Below are 24,677 nucleotides of genomic sequence, written 5' to 3'. Positions count from 1 at the left end.
TCTGATGGAGGCATAATACTCCATAGTGTATATGGACCACATCTTCCTTATCCATTCATTCATTGAAGGGCATCTTGGTTCTTCCCAGTTTGGCGACTGTGGCCATTGCTGCTATAAACATTGGGGTACAGATGGCCCTTCTTTTCACTACATCTGTATCCTTGGGGTAAATACCCAGTAGTGCAATGGCAGGGTCATAGGGAAGCTCTATTTTTTAAAATATCTTGAGGAATCTCCACACTGTTCTCCAAAGTGGCTGCACAAACTTGAATTCCCACCAACAGTGTAAGAGGGTTCCCCTTTCTCCACATCCCCTCCAACACATGTTGTTTCCTGTCTTGCTAATTTTGGCCATTCTAACTGGTGTAAGGTGGTATCTCAATGTGGTTTTAATTTGAATCTTCCTGATTGCTAGTGATGATGAACATTTTTTTCATGTGTCTGATAGCCATTTGTATGTTATTGAGATCAGGAACACGACAAGGATGCCCACTCTCACCACTCTTGTTCAACATAGTATTAGAAGTCCTAGCAACAGCAATCAGACAACAAAGAGAAATAAAAGGTATCCCAATTGGCAATGAAGAAGTCAAACTCTCTCTCTTCGCAGATTATGTGATTCTTTATATGGAAAACCCAAAAGACTCCACCCCCAAACTACTAGAACTCATACAGCAATTCAGTAACGTGGCAGGATACAAAGTCAATGTACAGAAATCAGTGGCTTTCTTATACACTAACAATGAAAATACAGAAAGGGAAATTAGAGAATCAATTCCATTAACTATAGCACCAAGAACGATTAAGATACCTGGGAATAAACCTAACCAAAGAGGTAAAGGATCTGCACTCGAGGAACTACAGAACACTCATGAAAGAAATTGAAGAAGACACAGAAAGATGGAAGACCATTCCATGCTCTTGGATTGGAAGAATAAACATTGTTAAAATGTCTATACTGCCTAGAGCAATCTATACTTTTAATGTCATTTCGATCAAAATTCCACTGGTATTTTTTTTTAATTTTTAAAAGACATTCACTTGTCTTTGAAATACTCCTTGATAAAATTTACATATACACATCATAGAACAAAACTGTGACTTCAGTTTTATTAAAACTACAATGAAAAATGTCATCATAGAAACCGGAATGAAAGACAATAAATCTTTTTTTTTTTAAATATATTGTGTTAGTCACCATATAGTACAGCATTAGTTTTGATGTAGTGTTCTATGATTCACTGTTTGCATATAATACCCCATGATCCATGAAATACATGCCCTCCTTAATATCCATCACTGGGCTAACCCATCACTCCACCTCCCTCTTCTCTGACACCCTCAGTGTGTTTCCTATATTCCATAGTCTCTCATGGTTTATCTCTCCCTTTGATTCTCCCTGTCCCTTTATTTTTCTCTTCCTTCTCCTAATGTCCTTCATGTTATTCCTTATTTCCACATGTAAGGGAAACCTTATGATAATTGTATTTCTCCAACTGACTCATTTCACTAAGCATAATCCCTTGCAGCTCACTCCATGTCAATGCAAATTGTGGGTATTTGTCCTTTCTGAGTAATTTCTGAGTAATACTTCATTGTATATATGGACCATATCTTCTTTATCCTTTCATCTGTTGAAGGGTATCTCAACTCCTTCCACCATTTGGCTATTGTGGACATTGCTGCTATGAACATTGGGGTGCATGTGGCCCTTCTTTTCACTACATGTGTATCTTTGGGGTAAATACCCAATAGTGCAATAGCTGGGTCATAAGGTAGATCTATTCTTAACTTTTTGAGGAACTTCCACACCAATTTCCAAAGTGGCTGTACCAAGTTGCATTCCCACCAACAGTGTAAGAGGGGTCCCCCTTCTTCACATCCCCTCCAACACTTGTTGTTTCTTGCTTTGTCAATTTTTGCCATTCTAACTGAGAATTACAAATATCCCTGTGAATATGGATGCCAGAATCATCAACAAGATCCTAGCTAATAGGATCCAATAGTACATCAAAAGGAATGGAATGAAAGGGTGGTTCAACATTCACAAATCAATCAGTGTGATAGAGCACCTTAATAAGAAAAAATATAAGAACTATATGATCCTCTCAACTGATATAGGAAAAGCATTTGATAAAATACAGCATCTTTTCCTTATTAAAATTATTTAGAGTATAGGTATAAAGGGAACATTCCTCAATTTCATAAAAATCATATATGAAAACCCACAACAAATATCATTCTCAAAGGGAAAAAGCTGAGAGACTTTCCCTTAATATCAGGAACATGACAAGGAAGCCCATTCTTGTTACTATTGTTCAATATGGTAATATAAATCCTAGAAACAGGAATCAGACAACAAAAAGAAATTAAAGGTATTCAAATTGGCAAAGAAGTTAAATTCTCTCTCTTCACAGATGACATAATTTATGTGGAAAACCCAAAAGACTCCACCCTGTAATTACTAGAACTCATACAGCAATTTAGTAATGTGGCAGAATGCAAAAATCAATGCACAGAACTCAATTTCTTTCTTATACACTAACAATGAAACTGTAGAAAGGGAAATTAGAGATTGTATTCCATTTGCAATAGCACCCAAAACCATAAGATACCTTGGAACAAACCTAGCCAAAGAGGTAAACTATCTATACTTTAGAAACTACAGAACACTTATGAAAGAAATTGAAGAAGACACAAGAAGATAGAAAAATATTCCATGTTCATGGATTGGAGGAATAGACATTGTTAAAATGTCTATGCTGCCCAGAGCAATCTATACTTTCATCACCATCCTGATCAAAATACCAATGACATTTTTCACAGTGTTGACATAAACAATCTTAAAATTTTTATGGAACCAGAAAAGATCCTGAATTGCCAAGGAAATGTTGAAAAAGAATAACAAAACTGGGGGTATCATACTGCCTGATTTCAAGCTATATTACAAAGCTGTGATCATCAGCATGGTATTGGCACAAAGACAGCATGGTACTGGCACAAAAACAGACACATATATCAATGGAACAGAATAGAGGGCCTAGATATGGACCCTCAACTCTATGGCTAAATAATCTTTTTGACAAAGCAGGAAAAAAATATCCAATGGAAAAAAAGAGTCTCTTCAATAAATGGTGCTGGGAAAATTAGACGATTATACACAGAAGTATGAAACTCGACCATTATATTACACCACACACAAAGACTAATTCTAAATAGATGAAAGACCTCAATGTGAGACAGGAATCCATCAAAATTCTAGAAGTGAACATGGGGAGGAATCTCTTTAACATCTGCCTCAGCAACTTCTTTCAGGACACATTTCCAAAGGCAAGGGAAACCAAAGGGAAAGTGAACTTTTGGGACTTCATCAAGATAAAAAGCTTCTGCACAACAAAGGAAACAGTCAATAAAACAAAGAGGCAACCCATGGAATGAGAAGATATTTGCAAATGACATTACAGATAAGGGGCTGGTATCCAAGATCTATAAAAAACTTCTCAAACTGAACACCCCAAAAATAAATAATTAAATCAAAAAATGGGCAAAAGACATGAACAGACACTTCTCCAAAGAAGACATGCAATATCTAGCAGACACATGAAAAAATGTTCAACATCATTAGCCATCAGGAAACTTAAAACTAAAATCACATTGAGATACCACCTTACACCAGTTAGAATGTAATTCTCCTTTTTGGTGGGGCTTTTCTCTGGTTTTGGGATCAAGGTAATGCTGGCCTCAAAGAAAGAATTTGGAAGTTTTCTTTCCATTTCTGTTTTTTGTTTGTTTGTTTTTGTTTTTTTGAAACAGCTTCAGAAGAATAGGCATTAACTCTTCTTTAAATATTTGGTAGAATTCCCATGGGAAACCATCCAGCTCTGGACTCTTGTTTGTTGTGACACTTGTGATTTTTCTGTTCTTTTAATTAAATTCTTATCTCTAAAACTGATTTTGTATTCCTAATTTTTATATTGATTCTTAAAATATCCCTCCAATTTTTATAAACTTTAGGCTCCTCCACCTCTTAATCTTACATTGCAAATTACCATTATATATCATCTTTATCCTTCACCAGTGCTCATACCAATGAAAAACAGGTTCATGAAAGCATTGTAGATAGCTTAAAATAGAACTTAGAAAATATCACTATGGTCTATAATTAACCTGAGAGTTTGTTAACACAGAGAACACTGGACTTCATCCCCAAATATTCTGATTCAACAGGTCTTGGATGGGTTAAAGATTTGCTCTTCCATAGGTAACAGAAGATACTGCTATAACCTATGTTGCACATGTAACCATAGGTACATACTGTAACCTATGTAAACACAACTTGAGGAACACTGGTCTATACCACAGAGGAAAGTAAGTCATTCAAGAGTAGTCAAGGATATAAGCAAGAGTAGAAACAAGAAAACTCTTGCTTTCTTCTTGATAGGAATAGTTATTAGCCCACCAATAATAGTGTAGTAGGCCAGGGCCTGGATGGCTCAGTTGTATAAGCAACTCACTCTTGGTTTTGGCTCAGGTCATGATCTCAGTTTCATGGGATTGTGCCCCACATTGGGTTTCATGCTCAACATGGAGTCTTCTTAAGATTATCTTTCTTCCTTTGTCCCTTCCCCTGCTTGTGTATGCTCTTTCTCTTTCAAATAAATAAATAAGATATTTTAAAAAATAACAAAGTAGCAGGACAAGACAAAATAATACAATAAAAACAAAAGCAGGAATTACGTTAACTGACAATAAAATTCTTAGAAAAAAAAAAAAAAGGAAGCCAAGGTTTAGGGAGAAAACAATACACAAAAACAGAATTAAATTGGCATGCATAAGACTATCATTGTTGGTGCACCTGGGTGGCTCAGTGGTTACGCATCTGCCTTCAGCTAAGGCCATGATCCTGTGTTCCTGGGATCAAGCCCTTCATTGAGCTCCCTGCTCCTCTGCGAGTGGCCTGCTTCTCCCTCTCTCCCTGCTTGTATTCCCTCTCTCACTATCTCTGTCTCTGTGTCAAATAAATAAAATCTTAAAGGAAAAAAAAAAAAAAGACTATCATGGTAATTTGGATACAAGGGGGAGAAAAATAAATAGAAAAGGGAAAAAAAACTCAGGAGAGAGATCTAGGAAGATGAGCTGATGGAAAAGAGTAACCCATGGGAAATTTCTGATGGGGGAAGGATATCTAATATTTCATTTTAATCTGTCATTTTAATCTGTTTGTGTTGCTATGTTCTAAATTTTCTCTATTGACTTAAGCATTCAATAGGTCTACTTCATATGTACACCTAGGTTTGTGATATAGGCAATGAAAGGATGGGGAAACAAATAAATAAACATTAAAATAAAGTGATATGTCCTGTTCAACAATTATCCCTTTGCTGAGGGTTATGTTTAAAGGGGATTTCAATTCAACAACTTCTATGAGGATTGAAAAGCAGACAAATTGGGGTGTGTTGTTGCCATAATCACAGTGCAACTGAATCCTGAAGAGCTAAGTGTTGGGGAAAATAAAGTTGGCAACAGCAGCTTCTGAGCACATTATTCAGCAGCATACAGGAAGAAAACCCCATTATCTCCAAACTATACTAGGGAAAAGTGACTGTATTTGTTTATAAGTCTACCATGATAATATGCCACAGACTAGGTAGGTCATTAAAACAGATTTATTTCCTCACAATCCTAAAGACTAGACATCCAAGAACAAGTGGTCAGCAGGGTTGTTTGTGAATGTGTGACCTCTCTCCTTGATCTGCCAATGGCTGTCTTCTCTCTGTGTCTTCATATGGTCTTCCCTCTGTCTGTGCCTGTGTCCTAACCTCTTTCCCTTATAAGGACATGAGTCATATTGGAATAGGGTCTACCCTTATGACCTAACTTAACTCAATTGTCTCTTTTAAAAAATCAGTTAACTTTTGTGTTCCTTACAGTCTCATTCTGAAGTATTGGGAGTTAGAACTTCAATGTATGAATTTTGTAAGGGCATAATTAATTTTCTCACAATGACCTTGAAGATAAGAGACTAATGCTTGGATAACAAAAGTAACAAAAATAATAGTAGTAATAGGAGTTATTCAACAAATATTTATTGAGAAAGTATAATTCTAGAAGCTGAGCAATGAACAAAATAGATAAAACAGTCAGTTCTAATAAGCTAGTAGAGGGAGATAAATAATAAATAAATAAGTGGGAGGATGAATGTTGATAAATTCTATAGAGAAAAGTCTAGTAGTGACAGGAATAGTGAGTGCTGGAGGGGAGGCTGATCTGCCACATTAAATGTGATATCCAGAGATAGCCCCACTGATCAGGAACATTTAGGTAAAGACTTGCTTAGGGTTGGAGTATCAACTGATGATAATAATAACTTTATATATATTTATTTTGGTATGTTATTTTATCAGCTTTTAGTATCTATTGTATATGAGTACAATATATTAGTATAGGCACTTTATATATTAGTATTTGATATATTAGTTTAAGTACTGTATGCTTATTATGTCATCTTTAATTATCTCAACAGTTTAGAAAGCTAAGCATTTTAACTCTCACCTCACGATACATGATAAAATTGAAGTTCAGAGATGTTGATTAATTTTCTCCAGACCATGAAACATTAATACTGTATTTTTCATCCCAATTCTTTCTGGATCCAAAGCCAGTGATCTCATTATCCTACAATTAGCATTTAACATATCTGAGTCTCCAGGCTTTTTCGGTAGTAGTAGCAAAGCCATTCTGCTACCATTTGTGAAATCTCACTGAGCTCCAGAGCTATTTGAATTAACTGTAACCTCAGGTGAATTATTTTAAGCCTCAGTTTTTTTATCTGCAAAATGGGGTTAACAGTACTCCCATTGGAGGATTATGGTGAGTACTAATTTTGAGGTGGATGAATAAACCTTTGTTAGCAATTGAGCACATTGTCTGGCACATATGACATGATCAGAAATGAGAATTGCGAGATTAAGAGTCACTTATGGTTTGTCTCCCTCCCAATCCCATCTTGTTTCATTTATTCTTCTCCTACCCACTTAAGCCCCCATGTTGCATCACCACTTCCTGAGGGTTGCTGGGGGCGGGGGGGGGGGGGGGGAGAAGGGAGTGGGATTATGGACAATGGGGAGGGTATGTGCTTTGGTAAGTGCTATGAAGTGTGTAAACCTGGTGATTCACAGACCTGTACCCCTGGGGATAAAAATATATGTTTATAAAAAATAAAAAATTAATTTAAAAAAAAAAGAAATGAGAATTGCTATAATCATCATCATCTACTTTGTCATGAAAACTCTGAATAACTTCCCATCCTAGAAAAATAACCACATCTGTGAGAAGAAAGAGCTAGACTAAGTGATCTCCAAAATCCTTCCTACTGTAATAGTTATGAGTCTACTTAAAATGCTCATGTGTGGGGGGAAAAGCACCATTGAAATTCTGAAAGTGTATACTTGGTTCTAAATAGAACATAGTTATGTCAAAGGGCATTTTACATATTTCCCAGACATGGGTGAAGGTGCAGAGAAACTATCTGCTGTGAGGTTTTATGCCGATGAACATTAAAGAGCTTGATGATTTGTGTCCTTTGCTTATAGTCAAAATTGAGAGTTTTACATTTCTAACAGGAACATTCATTTACAAATCAAGCTAGATATGACACAAAGACCATTCAAAATGGGACCTCCTTTGCCCATGACAATCACAGACCCCTACAGATATCTCTACAGAATTTTCTCAACTATGAAAGGGAAATAAGAAAGTTTTCAAAATTCCTCCAAGTTCTAGTTTGAATCTATATTCTTTAATTAAATGATTTTTTCTGAACAGAGAAAAGTAGACTATAAATGTTAGCCAATAAACAAACATTGAAACAAAAACAAAGCTAAACAAACAAACAAACAAAGCAAGCTAAGATATTATTTAGCTCTTGCTTTTACTTTATGGAGAAATGCTCAAAACACAGTAACAGTTCTGCCTGGATGTTAGTAATGGCTAATGATTCATATCTTAAAGCATCCCATTTATGGTTTTCTAATTATTACTCTTCTTGAATATCTAGTCAATACAAGAGACTCTTTTCTGCCACCAAAAAGCAATAAAGATTCAAAGCAGCCTTACATAGTAAAAGACCAAAAATAGGAACATTATGTGCAAAAGAGAGTTGAACCAGTCAGGAACACGTATGGATGTCTGCTGGTACCACTGCCTGCCCAAAAGCAAGGAAAATAGTAAATTTCTTGCCTGGAGTTGAGAGGAGGTGAAGCAACAGTTTAATAATCAGAAAACTGTTAAAGATATGCCCACTCAGTGATTAAATACATTTCATTCCTCTATGTGGTAGATGGCCTTTAAAGGTGACTGCTAATATTCCCTTGCCTTCCTTCTTCCACAATGAAAGTAAACTTGTCTAAACTACTGGGGAGGAAGCCCAATAGGAGGAGAACCAAGGTGATCCAGCTAATAGCATGTATCATGACCAGATATATAATGAAGCCGTATTGGGCATTCTGGCGAGGAAGGCTCTCTGTGTTCCCAGATGAGTGCATATGAATATATCTAGCCTACACTCCATGAGGAGAAACAAGCCACAGTCAGGTTCAAATGCAGAATTAGAAGCAAATTAATGATTATTGGTTAAGTTGCTAAGTTTTGGGATAGTTTGTTAAAGGTCAATAGTTAACTGCAATACTGTGAAACAAAGCTAAAGCCACCAATAAGACATAAGGTTTTCAACTGGAGAAATCAATGAACAGGATAATGGCAATCACAAAACCTCTACAAAAAGAGGTAGACATGAAGTTAAAAATATTACTAAAAAACCTTCCCCTCAATCTGAAGTAAAATTTCAAAATTTACTATGGACATATATGTCAACAAACCAAAGAAAATGGGAAGACAATTACTTCTGAGGAAATGGAAATAATAGCACAATCTTCAAAGGACCTAAAAACGGTTATATTCAAAACCTCAAAGAGATAAAAATAAATAAATCATCTGAACAAAAATTAATATTAAAACTGGAAGGAAAAGAAGGTGCATATAAAACAATTCTTAGTAGAACAAGAATTTATTCAAAATTTTTTAAAATCTATTGCCTTATAGTCATTAGATATTTATGGGACACTTCTCTAATCTAAGAGAAGCAGTTAACTATAAACTATAACTCTTTATAACTATAAAGAGAAATTCACTGAAAAAAAAACATAGAGAAATAAATAGGTAACAAATGAGAAAAGAAAATTAAAAGATATAGATGATTAGATTGAGACATCCTAATAAAATATTGTGATAGGCTCTGTAATATGCTGCCCAAATCTGCCTTTAGTGAATAATTTGCTGATCCAGCTTCTGGGAATACTGCTGGCAGACAGTCTATAGTTGTCAGCACCTTACTTCACTTACAGATTACTTCACTTACAGAAAGCTGTTTTTTGCAAAGTCAAAATTCTTACATGAGTGGCCCTCATACAGTAACTGGTTAATGGGAGAGGAAGGTCATCTTGTTTCATTTAAGGATAACTAATGATAGCATCTTTGCCTTCTCAAGTTTCTTTCAGCTTTCTTTCATAGGTATTAATCCTGCTTAAAGAACATTTGGGGTACTAAATTTCATCTCAGAGCTTGCTTCTTGAGAAACCCAAACAGACACATTTCATTCCAGTAGTGATTCATAAAAATAGTTGCTAAGGTGGGATTTTAGAGCTGGATTTCACCATCTGGCCACCAATGAGAAACATATCTATACCTTTTGGCACAATAGGTAGTCTATTTGGTTCAGCAAATAAGCAAATTAGTTAAAATGTATTTGCAAAAATAATCCAATGAAGACATAAAAAGAGAGAAAAATGTTACAAAGAACAAATGAGACAAATGGAAAACAAATAGCAAGGTAATAGACTTAAACCTAAATATATTAATTGTGATATTAAATGTTAATGTTTTAAATACCTCAACTAAAAGACAGAGATTGCCAGATTGAATTTTTAAAAAGACCAAAACCCAAGGATATTGGTTCTATATTGCAATCCTATACACAATCTTGAGGTTTGTGCCATAATGCAGATAAGTTACTTGGACACTTTGGATATTTTGGATTTGTTTTATGACATCTTGAGTATCTGGGGTTTGTTTTTATGACATCGTGTGTGTCTGGGGCAAGGCTTAATCTAGGGTTTATATTTCCTATTACTAAGATAAGACTTTCCTGAGTGTTCTATCCAATTCCACATGAATTATGAAATTTTTTAGTCTGAATGATAAAAATAGGAAATATTCCTCATCTGGCTGTTGTACAACTGATGCCTAGAAATTCTTCATCATTTTCACCTGAAACTTCATAACTGATGAACAACAACTCCCCATTTCCCCTCCTCTCTATTCCTGGTAACCACCATTCTTCTGTCTTTTTCTCTAAGTTTGACTCATTTAGAAACATCAGATAAGTGGAATAATGCAGTGTTTATCATTCTGTGACTAATTTCATGTAGTATAGTCACCTCCAGTTTCATCCATGTTATCACACATGGCAGGATTTCTTTATTTGTTAAGGCTGAATATATTCCATCATTTACATATACCATAATTTCTTTTTGCATTATTTGGTCAATGAATATTTAGGTTGTTTCCATATCTTGCCTACAGTGAATGATGCTGCAGTCATCATGGGAGCTAATATCTATTTGAGATCTTGACTTCAATTCTTTTGAATATACACTCAGAAATGGGTTGCTGGATTATTTAAAAAAAAAAAAAAACAATTTTTGAAATGGCTCCATAGGTTTTCCATAAAATTCCTACCAACAACATGAAAAAAATCTCAATTTCTCCACATCTTTGACAAAACTTACCATTTGATTTTTTTTTTTATAATAGCCATCCTAATAGGAATGAGATGATATGTCATCATGGTTTTAATTTGTATTTTCCTAGTGATTAATGATGCTGAGCATCTCTTCCCTGTTGGCCATTTGTATGCTTTCTTTGGAGAAATGTCTATTCAGGTTTTTTATTCATGTTTTTATTGGGTTATTTGTTTTTTTGCTATTCAATTTCTTTTATATTTTAGTTATTGACCTCTTATCAGATATGTGGCCTAAAAATATTTTCTCTGATTCTGTAAGTTGACTTCTATGCTATTTATTGTTTCCTTTGCTGTGCAGAGCCTTTTCCTTTGATGAAATTCTGTGTGTCTATTTTTGCTTTTGTTGCTTGTGCTTTAAGTGTTATATCCAAGAAATCACTGCCTAGTCCCATGTCATGAAGTTTTTCTCCTATGGTTTCTTCCAGGGGTTTTGCAGATTCATGCGTTAAGTTTAAATATTTAATTCATTTGAGTTGGTCAAATCTCTCAATGAGATCATCACCATTTTTAAAGTTCTACATGAAGCCTTCCATGATGTATATGGTCTGGACTTCCCCCAGTATCCATGGTACTTTGCTTGGACATATTTCCCTCTTTTTTGTTCTTTACCTTTTATTCCTTTACCAAAAATACATTGAGCAGAAAAATAGTAAAATATTACCTCTGTCTCTTAAAACAAGAAATGGTGAACTTGTTTTAAATTAGAAGGCAGATATTAAATAATTTAGGTTTTGTGAACCATACAGAGTGTCTGTAACATATCCTTCCTATATTCTTCTTTATTTCATGCACTACTGTTGAAAAGTAAAAATCAAGGATTGTAAGAAACAAGACCATGGGCTGAAGTGGAACATTAATGAGAAATCAAAATACAGGTGACAAACCACATACACACAACATTTTCATAGCACAAAGGGGATATGACTAGTACTTATACTGAATCTGTTAAGTGTCAGTCCCTGTACTAAGCATCTTACACATATCAATTTATTTGAACTCTACAGCAAAGTTATGAAGCAGATACTATTATAAATTCCATTTTTATGGAAGAAGAACCTAAAACATTGGCAGATTATATAACTTTTCCAAGGTTACATAGCTAGTAGAAGGAAAATATTGGATTTGAACATAGGGAATTTGTATTTCATTCCTGTTAGGCTCTAATCTAGTTTCTTTATCTCATTGTTCCAAAAGTATTTATTGTAATACTAGTGTAACTGATCCTTGTGAAGTATTCTTTTTATTTATCTCTCATCAGCCAAGGAATTGTTTAGAGAGGTAGTTCCTGAGAGTCTTGAATTAGAAGACATCTTTGCTTTTTCAGTAACATGTCTTGAATGGATGTGCTCTTAAAGAGAAGAAAAGAAGGAATTTGAAGTTATAATACCTGAGTTCTAAAAATCTTAAGAAATAAAAGCTGGCTTCCCATATATCTCATATAATGCAAAAGAATCCCAGACTCTCATTGATGAGCATTAATAGTGGGACAAATTTGCTGGGGGTGGGGAAATATGTAGCAACCATCTATACACATAAGTCTTTATTTTGACATCTTGGTAATTCTTCTATGAAAAGTTGCATTAGGATTGGGAATTTTCAACCAAAGAGCTAAAAATTGTCACATTCTCTATCCAGTTTCCATCCCCCTCATTCCGTCCTGTATTCTCATATCTTTCTCTATTGCATTTTTGTGTTTACACAACAGATAAACAAAATAGAGATGCTTGCCATTATAACAACAAACCCAAGCCTTTAAAATGTATAGAGAATGGATTGGGAGGGAGACAAACCATAAGTGACTCTTAATCTCACAAAACAAACTGAGGGTTGCTGGGGAGGAGGGGGTTTGGGAGAAGGGGGTGGGATTATGGACATTGGGGAGGGCATGTGCTTTGGTGAGTGCTGTGAAGTGTGTAAACCTGGTGATTCACAGACCTGTACCCCTGGGGATAAAAATATATGTTTATAAAAAATAAAAAATTAAAAAAAAATAAAAATAAAATGTATAGAGAATGTAAATACATGTTCTTGTTTTATATTTGATCCTTGCCATTATAACAACAAACCCAAGGCTTTAAAATGTATAGAGAATGTAAATACATGTTCTTGTTTTATATTCACTTTTTATGTAGGGATAACCTCAAAGATTACAGAAATTAAATAAATTGTGTAAGATCTCACATTTGATAACCATCAGAGCTACAAATGAAATCCCAGTTCTGGATAGTAAGGGAACTGAACTCTATATATTTAACATTAACATGTGTATGGTGCTAAGGAGTAAACATGGCTCTCTCATTAGTTCGAACACCAGGTGAACTTGCAGCAAGTCCACTGTCACTGAAAAGCAAGTAACACCAAACAACTTTGTCTCCCTAAAACTCAGTCCCTCATCTAAAAGGGAAGGGTTATTATAAAGATATTATCCCATTACATAATGCATAAATATGGAATTCACTTAAGAGAAATCTTATCCTTTTTCCTTCTTTTAAGAAATTTGATTAATCATATTTTAGACAAGGGGGAGAAATGAGTTAGTGAGTTAGTGACGGTGCTCTTCCTATTCTAAAAATTCTTGCTCAGTCCACTAGATGGCGGTGCCTCTATAAGCCACTGAAAACCTAAAACAAAGGACTGGTAATGTTAATGAACCCAGGATCCTGGGGCTCCTTTCCTGTGGGACATTATTATGTAATGTAAGGAATTATTACATGGCCTTAGGGCACATGTTTCTTGATCTTTCTCCTGTCTTCATAGTATCTTTAGATGAATTTGAAGAAACATTTGAAGAATAGAGAAAATCACTTTGTAAATTCATCAAGATTTTTATGTGCATCCCTGGCACATTTTGGAACGGTCACAAATCAACCAGCATTGCTAGTGTCCCTTTAAATTTGAGATTATACCTGGCTTTCAAATCCAGTGTGTTATTTTCTATTGTAGAATGGTTGGGAGATAGTTGGTAGGTATTTAACCAGCCATGACATTCTCTCTGATATTAAGAGGGGTCAGGTTATCTCTTTAACACATCCCCACCTGTCATTGCTTGTTGCTATAATGAATCCTGAATACTCTCCTCTGAAAGGCTCATGATTTCTCTAAATTTCCTGCAGTCAATCATGTTTACCAAAATGCAGTCCTCTCAAGCTCAAACATTTATTTTCTCTCTCTATTGTTCCAATGCTAGATATTTCCACGTTTATTTTTAATTTAACTCTAATGCTAGTCCTTTGATAAAATAAAAATTGGAGATGAATGACGTGTCCATGGTCATGTAGGAGAATAACTGGAATTTGCCCCACTCCATAAAACAAATATCAGCAATGTGCCTTCTATATAAAACAAGTAGATACATTAAGTATGTAATTTGGGCAAATCTCCAAAATAAATTTGGGCAAAATTCTCAGATGAGTAATACACTGTCAAAAGAACAAATCCTTTGACTATATTTTTCAAAGCCAACAAATAAGCCTTGATGTTTATATGTCAAGCACAGTGCTAGACTCCAATGGTATAAAGGTGAATCAGATTTGGTCATGAATCTCCAATCAGAAGACAGGAATATGAGTGCCACTGACAACCCCATCCACCATCTCCTGCCCAGAGAATAAGCCTATTCTTATTCACAAAGGTTTGGAAACAAAATAACCTACACGCAGGTTGAAGAATATCAGTGACTAGAATGTAATGTACCTTGTGGATAACATATGTTTTCTTCAGAGCCATACCCTTGATTGTTATGGATTATTACAAAGGTGTTGCCATCACTGGAAACCATTATCCGGAACTGACTTCAGATGCATTTTAATTTTTATTCTAATTATCTAATCAATGTGTGATCAACTTTGAAACTTGGAAAATAGGTAAATTTATTAAAAACTTGTTTTTAAAACTTCCCATATTATATTAAGATAATCATTATTAATATGTTATTGTGCTTCTGTCCTATTTTACATACAAAAGGAAAACTTAAGATGGTCACACTCTAGTTCATTGTATAAAGACATCACAATTTATTTGCTATTCCTCTAAACAGAAAAAATAGTCATTTTTAATTTTTTTCACTACTATAGATAATTTTGCTATTATGATCACCTTTGTCTGCATTTTATCTTTTTTGATTCACAGCCTGATTCTCTAGAGATGTTTATTAAACAGTTAAGCCAAACATTAATTTTTGGAGAGTACTCAAAAGACTTTTTCCTTGGGGTGCCTGGGTGGCTCAGTGGGTTAAGCCTCTGCTTTTGGCCCAGGTCAGGATCTTGTGGTCCTGAGATCAAGCCACGCATCAGTCTCTCTGCTCAGAGGATTGCCTACTTCTCCCTCTCTCTCTGCCTGCCTCTCTGTCTACTTGTGATCTCTCTGTCTGTGAAATAAATAAATAAAATCTTAAAAAAAAAAAAAGACATTTCCTTTAAAAAAAAATAGGCTAATTTCTTTGGGACCAAATTCTGATGTGAAAATTTAAAAGGCAAAGGCGGATGGCAGTGGCTTTATTCCAAAATCCAGAAAAGAGATTTTGCTGTGATTTTCCAGAAAAGAGACATTTTGTCTTGTGAAAAACAAATAAATAATACACACTGCCTTATGAATCTACCCCATCCCTTAGTCTATCAAGGGAGCCATGCCTGTGTTCCATAATAAACTGAGACCAAATCATATCCATAGCAAGTTCTCCTATCACTTTCTAATGAGTCCTTGTCTTCCTCTCCCACCTGTCATTTCCCACCCACATAGTGCCCACCAGTCTCTCCAGCTTGTACTTACCTCATAATCCTCTCCTTCTGCTCACTCTCAAATCAGAAACTCTCTTTAATACTCTATGAGTTTCAGCCAAATTTACTTTGTCACAAGTGATCATTTTAGTTAAAATTGACCCCTCTTACGATACAGAAGCAGAAAACACTTAAACCATTTCTGCAGAAAATAATTTAAACTCTTCTTATAATTCTATTTCCTGTTTACCTGTATTTTAAGTTTGTGCATATTTATCTTATCTTCCCTGACAGGGTTCTCTTTGAAGTTGTGACTTATGCCTGTATAATTAGTCTTAAGAGAAACCAGTAGAATCCTACTACACAAGTAAAATGTGGCCATAAATGTAGCCAAAAAGATCCTTTTGAAAACTTTTCCTCCATAAATTGCATAATTCTCTCTCCCTCTTCCCTGCTGTTATTTGCATCTCTGCCCCTATTACTCTGGCCCATGACTACTACTGTTCAAGTCCTAAAATAGCCACCTCCTGACTTGTCCTCTAACCACCTCTAAGCCTGATCAGACCACTGCACTGAGAAGCTTGGAAGGGGGGAAACAGTACAAATTAACTAAGTCATAGTGAAACTGGCAATTTCTAGTTCAGAACACATCCGTACTAAGATAGAAAGCACAGCCTATGTGAAAGTGTGATGTCGCATATCTGTCAAAGGCATCCACTCTTCATGAGCTGCTAAAAATGGAATGTTTGTGTCCACCATATGTTGAAACCCTAATCCGCCGTGTGATGATATTTGGAGATGGCGCTATTGGGAAGTAATTGGGACATAAAGGTGGAGCCCTCATGATGGAATTAACACCCTTATAAGAAAAGCTAGGTGAGAATTTGCTTTCTCTTTCTCTAGGCCATGTGAGGATACAATAGAATATGGCCATCTGCAACCCAGGAAGAAATCCCTCACTAGACCCTAGATCTGCCAGTACCTTGATCTTAGAGTTCCCAGGCTTCATAACTATGAGAAAAAAGTGTTGATTTTTTTTTCTGTTTAAAAATATGTTTAAGACAGCCTGTCTATGGTATTTTTGCTATAGCACCCAGAGGTGACTAAGACATGGACTACTCTACCTTTCAACTTCATTTAAATGGAAAACTTGTAATTCACACACACCTACTTAAGATTTTCTGAACTTGAATAAAATATACTCCCCTAACTACACTTGCATCCAGTTCTGTCAAACTAGTTAAGACAGTGCTACATAATGCCAGAAGTAAAACATCCATTCTTCAGACAAAATTTAACATCATGTCGGTGGGCAAAATATTATCAGTCTGTAGCAACAGCTTTATGGAATCAACTTGTGAAAATGTTTGGGGAGAGATAAACATTAATATATGCAGATAGAACCCCTGGAAGTAGATATGACAGAGAATGGAAAAGGCACTGGGCTGGTTGGTAGAGCTTTGAAGTGTCACAAACCTAGCTTTAAATCTTAATTCTGTCATATCAGCTTTTCAACTTGTTAGGGATACTCAACATCTTTATACTCATTCAGAAATTTGAATGATTATACAAAATTTACAATTATTATAGAAAAGAACCTATATGAATACCTATTACAGGCTGAATTATATTCCCTCAAAATTCATATTCTCATTTGTAGAGTCTTTATAGAGCAAATGAAGTAAAAATGGAGTCATTAGACTTAATGCAATCTTTGTGAAGGCCACTGATTAGGGTCCTTATAAAAAGAGGTGATTAGCACACAGATGCACTCAGAGGGAAGATCATGGGAAGATGGAGGGAGAAGCTGGTCATCAACAAGCCAAGGAGAGAACCTCAGAAGAAACCAACCCTGCCAACAGCTTGATCTCTGACTTGTAGCATCCAGAACCAGGAAAAAAATACATTTCTATTGTCTAAGGCCCCATCCACACTTTGATGCCTTAAGCCCAGTACCTAGAGCATAGTATGCTTCTAATACATGTCAGTTGTTTTCATTCATATATTAATAATATAACAGAAGTAAAAGATACATTTAAAATATTATTTATATAATAAATAGCTAGATATGGCTTCTTCCTTAAAATGCTCTAGATGAAATTCTTCTCAAACTAGCCACTTTAAAGAAGCAACACATAAATTTTCATTGAATATCTGGTTCAAAATATTGCCAAGCTAATGGAACATATTTTATTGAACCCTCATCTTTCAAAAAGGAAAAAGGAAAACTTGGGAAGGTCTCCAAAGCCAGGAGCCCCAGCCAGGTATGAAGGTGAAAGCACTGCCAAGCTCTTCCTGTCAGAAGAACCTGGTGTTGCTCTGTCAACAGAAGTGATGGATAGAGTGACCAGGTCAGTGCATGGAGTGATGAAGCTATAATGGATAGGTCCAAAGACTTGTCAAAAGAAAAATATTGCCACAGAAAAAAACAATTCAGAAGAAACAATCTTTGCTAGAACACAGCTTTTACCACACCTTTGGCAAACTCAACGTTCTTCACGCTTTGCTCCTCATCTGATCTTAGCATTCAGTCAACACCACAACTCCATTGCTCACCATGCTGGCCCACAGCCAGTTCAAGCCTAACCAGTGTGCCTGTGATCTAGTCTAAAGTATGTACATTGAAAGGCACCCATAGTGTGCTGGCAATAATGCACCCCTGCATTATCATATTATATTATTATAACTCCTGGAGAAATAGCCAAATTAAATAACATAGTAGGAGGCAGAACTGAGATTCACACCATTTTTTAAAAGATTTTATTTATTTATTTGATAAGGAGACAGTGAGAGAGAGCATGAGAGGAGAGAAGGTCAGAGGGAGAAGCAGACTCCCCGTGGAGCTGGGAGCCCAGGGACTCCATCCCAGGACTCCAGGATCATGACCTGAGCTGAAGGCAGTTGCTTAACCAACTGAGCCACCCAGGTGCTCATGAGATTCACATCTATTAATTCTCAGTCTGCTCCATTTTGAGGAGGGCTATGACAGTAGTGTCTGGATGATGAGCCATATTAAGTATGTATATGGAAGGTACAAGCTTAAAGGGTTAAAAATAAATCTAATATAAAGGTATCTTTCCTAGAGACATAACAGAGAAGAATGAAAGTCTTTTATTTCTTCCCCTTTCTTTCAGTGAGGGGAATATAATAAATACCCTTCTCATTTCCACAAAAATGTCATCAGTTAGTTTAAATGAGAAAATGCATATAAAAGTGCACCATTTTATTTTAGGAAATATTGGAATTAAATGGATAATTATTAAACTCTGGAGTCCAGTATTCCTGTCTAGGCATCTGGGCCCTGTAACCTTCTGAACCTGTCATTATGGTCTAGTTTCTTGGGGTCTGTAAGATTTAGTTTCCTCATCTGTAAAATGAAAGGCATAACACCTTTTTTGCAAGGTTTTATGAGGATTAAATGAAAGAACTGATGTCATGTCCAGTATAGAAATGCTGCTCAGTTATTCTAATGTCCTTTCTCCTTTGCAACCCTGTTTATGACCACATTTCTGGACACCATCTTTCTACAAAGAAATAAGTCTCCACAATCTACTTTTTCACTCTTGTCCTTCTCTGTCTATTCCAGAGGGGACTCAGAAGTACCACAATGATCACTAACGTTCTGTAGAGTGAATACTGGAAAATATTAACAGCCACTTTCTGGATTCAAAATTGACTGTAAGAGGTGTTCCAGTATTTTGTTGTGTTATTTGGCTTCATATTTTCCCCACTGCATTTTACTGCCTACCGTGTTGGCAAGTGATATGGAATAAGGAAAAAATAAATCCGGTGCCAAAGCATATACTGGAATCCGTCACTCATTTTAGGTAGCCTGAGGCTGCGTCTATAACGTGCCAAAAAACCCCAATCTAGTCAGAAAGAAAATCTCTCAAGCTGCTCATTTGCCATCAGGTGCCTAACAATTAACCTGATTCAATAAAGACAGGGCCTCATTTCTTTGTCATCTTCCCTTTATTTGTTCCTGGATTTTGTATGACAATGACAAACTCTGTTGAGTCATAAAAAGGGGAAATTTAACTGGAAATTTGATATCCATTATCTATGTTTTTAACTGGGTGGCTTAGAAGAACCAATAATTTCACTTGTATGTGTATATTAAGGATTTAATATGGAGCCACAGTCTAATTATTTCCAACATGAATTTAGCTGTGTTATAGTAAATCAGGGAAATGAAGCATGCTTCATAAATTTCATCACTATTAAAATAAAGGTCACGTTCAAAGGAGGGGGGCATGAGCTGGAAATTAATGCCTGATTTTAAATGTTTAGGGATTAAAAATTTAAATTGCACAGCTCAATTCTGTTAATATTGAATTGCATAATTTGAAACACTGGCAGATTCAATAAAGAGGATTCAAATGAAGAAGTAAAAGTTTTAAAATTTCCTCTGACTGATTGTGAATGTAAATCACTTGGAAAATTCTTTAATAATGCAGATTCCTGGTTCCCATCCTGAGATTCTGATTAAGTAATCTGGGGTGGGGCATTGATAAGAGCTCCCAAGCATTTCTGAGGATTATATTGGTCAATTAAATTGATAGTGCTCCTCTGACTTGCTCCCGGCCTTCCCTTCTGGCTATCACCAACATCAATGGCCTTCATTCAGATGCTCTGTGTCTCAAAATCTTGCAATGAACCCTACCCTGAATTATAAGGATTAAAGAGTCTCACCTCTGTAGCACCTATTTCTGGATATCAAATTGCCTGTGTACTCAGTGTCAAATAAATCCAGACATGTAAGGAGGGAGTCTATTTAAAAATATTATTGCCGGGGCGCCTGGATGGCTCAGTGGGGCCTCTGTCTTCAGCTCAGGTCATGATCTCAGGGTCCTGGAATCCAGTCCCGCATCAGGCTCTCTGCTCAGGGGGAGTCTGCTTCCCCCTCTCTTTCTGTCTGCCTCTCTGCCTACTTGTGATTTCTCTCTCTGTCAAATAAATAAATAAAATCTTTAAAAATATATATATTTTTATTTTTTCCATTTATTTATTTTCAGCATAACAGTATCATTATTTTTTCACCACACCCAGTGCTCCATGCCAATACATATATATATATATATATATATATATATATATATATATATATATATAATTCCAACAGGGCAGGGAAGCTAGGATTATAGGGTTTGAGTAAAGTTCAACATTTTCATTAACCAATCTTAACCTTGTAACCATTCAACAATTATTGAACACCTACCGTGTTCCTGAAACTGCCTTTGATCCTGGAGATGCAACTGTCTCTGTCATCAAGAAACTAGCCTATAAGAGAGACAGGAAGGTAAACAAAGTCACAAAAAAATGCAGTTAACTTTATAATTCAAGAAACTTCCTTTTCCTTCTCTAAGGGAAATAAAGAGAAATAAAGAGAAAACATCTATTTGTTAAGACTTCCAGGATCTCTGGGTCATAGGGTATACTATGATCCAGCAATTGTACTCTTAGGTATATATCCAAAGAATACAAATGCAGTGATCCAAAGGGGCACCTGCACCCCAATGTTTATAATAGCAATGTCCACAATAGCCAAACTATGGAAAGAGCCCAGATGTCTATCAACAGATGAATGGATAAAGAAGGGGTGATATTTATATAAATATAAATATAAATATAACATACACATATATTCATATGATGTGATATATATGACATATATATATATTTCATTCATATGAATGAAATATATATATAAAACTCAGCCATCAGAAAAAATAAAATCTTACCATTTGCAGCAACAGGGATGGAAATGGAGGGTATTATGCTAAGCAAAATAAGTCAATCAGAGAAATACAATTATCATAGGATTTCACTCATATGTAGAATTTAAGAAACAAAACAGAAGATCAAAGGGAAAGGAAGGGAAAATAAAATAAGATGAAATCAGGTAGACAAACCATAAGAAACTCTTAAGTCTAGGAAACAAACTGAGGGTTGCTGGAGGGGAGGTGGGGGGGCATGGGATAATTCGGTGATGGGCATTAAGGAGAGCACATGACATGGCAAGCCATGGGTGTTATATGCAACTGATGAATAACTGAATTTTACCTATGAAGCTAATAATACACTACATGTTAATTGAACTTATAGTTAATTAAATAAAAAAAGACTTACAGTATCTCATCCCAGTTCTCACTTTTCCCCTAGAGTTGTGACTGTTTGCAGAACTTGCAAAGGGACACAAAGTATTTTCATCTCTGAAAGAGACCATGTTCTCTGTTCTGCCTGTGACCATGTGGTAATTCTCTTGGTAAGGTCAGAGTCCTTTCAAGAAAGTCTATGGTTCCCCAACACTACCTACAAGTGGGTGGGCTAGAGTGCCTAATCCCAGCAATGGCAGGAGACAAGACCTGTCATTGAATGTTCTCCATCAGTTCCATCTGGAAAATAGCTGATGTCTTTTTAAATCACAGTTTCCACCTTATTACTGGTGTGCCAGTAAAAAGTTTAACAGTTGCTCTCTGGCAGAAAAATAAACTGATATACAGTGTTTGAAGAGTTATTTGGTGAAAACACTTCTACCATAGCTGATTTTAAGCTATCAAAAAATTAAAAAAAAAATAAAAAGTCAGTGACTATTGCATAATCAACTCTGGCTACCTAACAGGAACTAGCTCCAATACATCATTGTCTAAGATTTTGAATTCTAGAGGGGAGACTCAAATTTATACTTTGAATCTAGAAGGGATGCTTTTTTTTAGGTGTTCTAAACTCCCAATAGGCGTGTCAGATGTCAGACTAAGTTCCAAAGGTCAGAAAGATAGTGGACCTTCAATGATGTAGGAGACTGCTTGGCATACCAGAGACAGGGCAAAGACACACTGGCATAAAAGACTCAGAGGAGGCAATTTGGTGAGCCTAAAATTCAGCAGGTATATCTGGCAATGTAAGAGATGAAATTAAGTTGATTTCTATTTTTCTTATGAAAAGTTTGCACACCATGTAAAACAAGAAAACATTTTCCTTTTGTTTATTTTGCTAATTAACTTTGCTAATGTTTAGTGCTAGAGTTATTTATTGAATGGGATCTCTCTTTGTAAGGAAAAATAACAATGTGGCAAGCATCCTGAGCCTATGATGTGCTGATGTGAAGACATTAGAGAACAGAGTAGCATTGACCAGCCCCTCTCAGGAACATGAATTCTCTGTGTATGTGCAACAGGGTTGGAGGTGGGGGAAATGAGAGACTCAGGGAAACATTGTGGGTGGGATATTGTTGAGGAAAAGGTAAAGGAAGGAACCTAGGAGTGAAATGGCCAGAAAAGAGAGAGAAATACTCTAATGCTGGGGCTAATACCACACTGATGACTATGATTCTATTAAAAGCAAACATCTCTTAAACACTTACCATGGACCAGGCACCATTACCAACACTTTATGTTCCTTAATGCTTTCACACCTCACAGTTACCCTAAGAGAAAGATATTTTTACTTATGTCAGATTCCCAGCTGAGGAACATGCAGACAGGTAAAAGAACTTCCTCAAGGTTATCCAATTGTTGGTGCAGAAGCCTGGATTAGACATCAGTCAGAGCACACCCTTTACTACTCTGCTGTACTGCCTCTTGAAAATGATATTCAGGAACTGACATGTCTATTTCAGATTTTATACTGCTTGATGTGGGGGTGTGTGTGAACTCCAGTTCTTCCACTGTCTTCCTCAGTTCTTTATGACAGTTGCTATGTTTGTTTGTTTGATCGTTTCCGTGGAAATAAATGTAGAGGCTGAGGTGACACTATGAGATCCAGAGGCTGCAATTAAGAGAGTCTACAGGAGAGAAAGGATGCCTTGAAAATAATAGCTTCCCTCACCTTGGAAATTCACTGGAAAGTCAAGGCATTTGTATTCATGTGGATCGTGAAATGCAAGTGTTCTTATCTCAATTTGAAATGATAGAGGAACCCAACAAAGATCTGGTTACACACACTACAATTTAGACTTCAGCTTGCAACTGTTGGGGAGACACTGGATGTTCTCAACATAGGAGAGGGATCTGACAAGATCTGCATTTCAGAATATGTGCCATGATGGTGTCATTGGCCATGATAGAAGAATGTCTGACTAGGAGGGAAAGTGTGAGGGAGGGCTCAAGTTAGGAGATTTTTGCAATGGGCAAATTATTTTGAGGAATTCAATCAGGGCGGTGACAGTAAGAATGCATAGCAGACCCAGAACTTAAGGAAGGAGTCATCAGATAGAATATATGTGTTTTGATAAATTATTGGTTTTAGAAAATTAATGGAACAATCACCTAGATTTAATACCTGGCTTAGACAATTGGCCAGTTATTGGCAACTTTTACAAGACAAGGGATAAATTTGGGATAGTGAAATTAGTTACATTTTGTAATGTAGGAATTGAAGTCCTGTGGAAACAACAGGCAAAATGTCTGGTACGCAATTTGATATGGAGGTATGAAGATATGGAAAGGGTCTTCAAAAGTCAAATTTAAGGGGTGTCTGGGTGGCTCAGTGGGTTAAAGCCTCTTCCTTTGGCTGGGGTCATGATCCCAAGGTCCTGGGCCTCTGCTCAGTGGGGTGACTGCTTCCTCCTCTCTCTCTGCCTGCCTCTCTGCCTGCTTGTGATCTCTGTCAAATAAATACAATCTTTTTTTAAAAAGTATAATTTAAGATCATCAGTATTGGTAGAAGATGTAGACACGGAATTCTGTACCTTCCAATATGGTAGTCACTAGCAACATGTGGCTACAGAGTAAATGAATATAGCTAACAAACTATGGAGCAGAAATTTACATTTTGTAAATTAACTTAAATTTATCACACATGACCAGTGTCTACCACATTGAACAAAATAGCAGGATATGTCCATTGCCACAGAAAGTTCACCCGAGTAGCACTGGATTAGATCTCTTGAGGACAGCAAATAGAGAAAAGGACTAGGAATTTAACTTCTGGGGATGCAACCACTTAAAATAAATGAGAATCTTAATTATTGGCAATGAAAGCATGCTTGTATCTTAGCTCTAATAACTTTATCTCTGCCTTGTTTGCCTAGTCCGTGCCTTCATAACTTAACCATTTCCCATTCTCTCCCAGTTGGAGACCCTTCATTTGTCTGGCCAACTTTT

The sequence above is a fragment of the Mustela lutreola genome, chromosome 1 (assembly GCF_030435805.1).
Source record: "Mustela lutreola isolate mMusLut2 chromosome 1, mMusLut2.pri, whole genome shotgun sequence".
NCBI lineage: Eukaryota > Metazoa > Chordata > Mammalia > Carnivora > Mustelidae > Mustela > Mustela lutreola.
The sequence above is the reverse complement of the archived record's forward strand: the minus strand, read 5'-3'. Positions refer to the sequence as shown.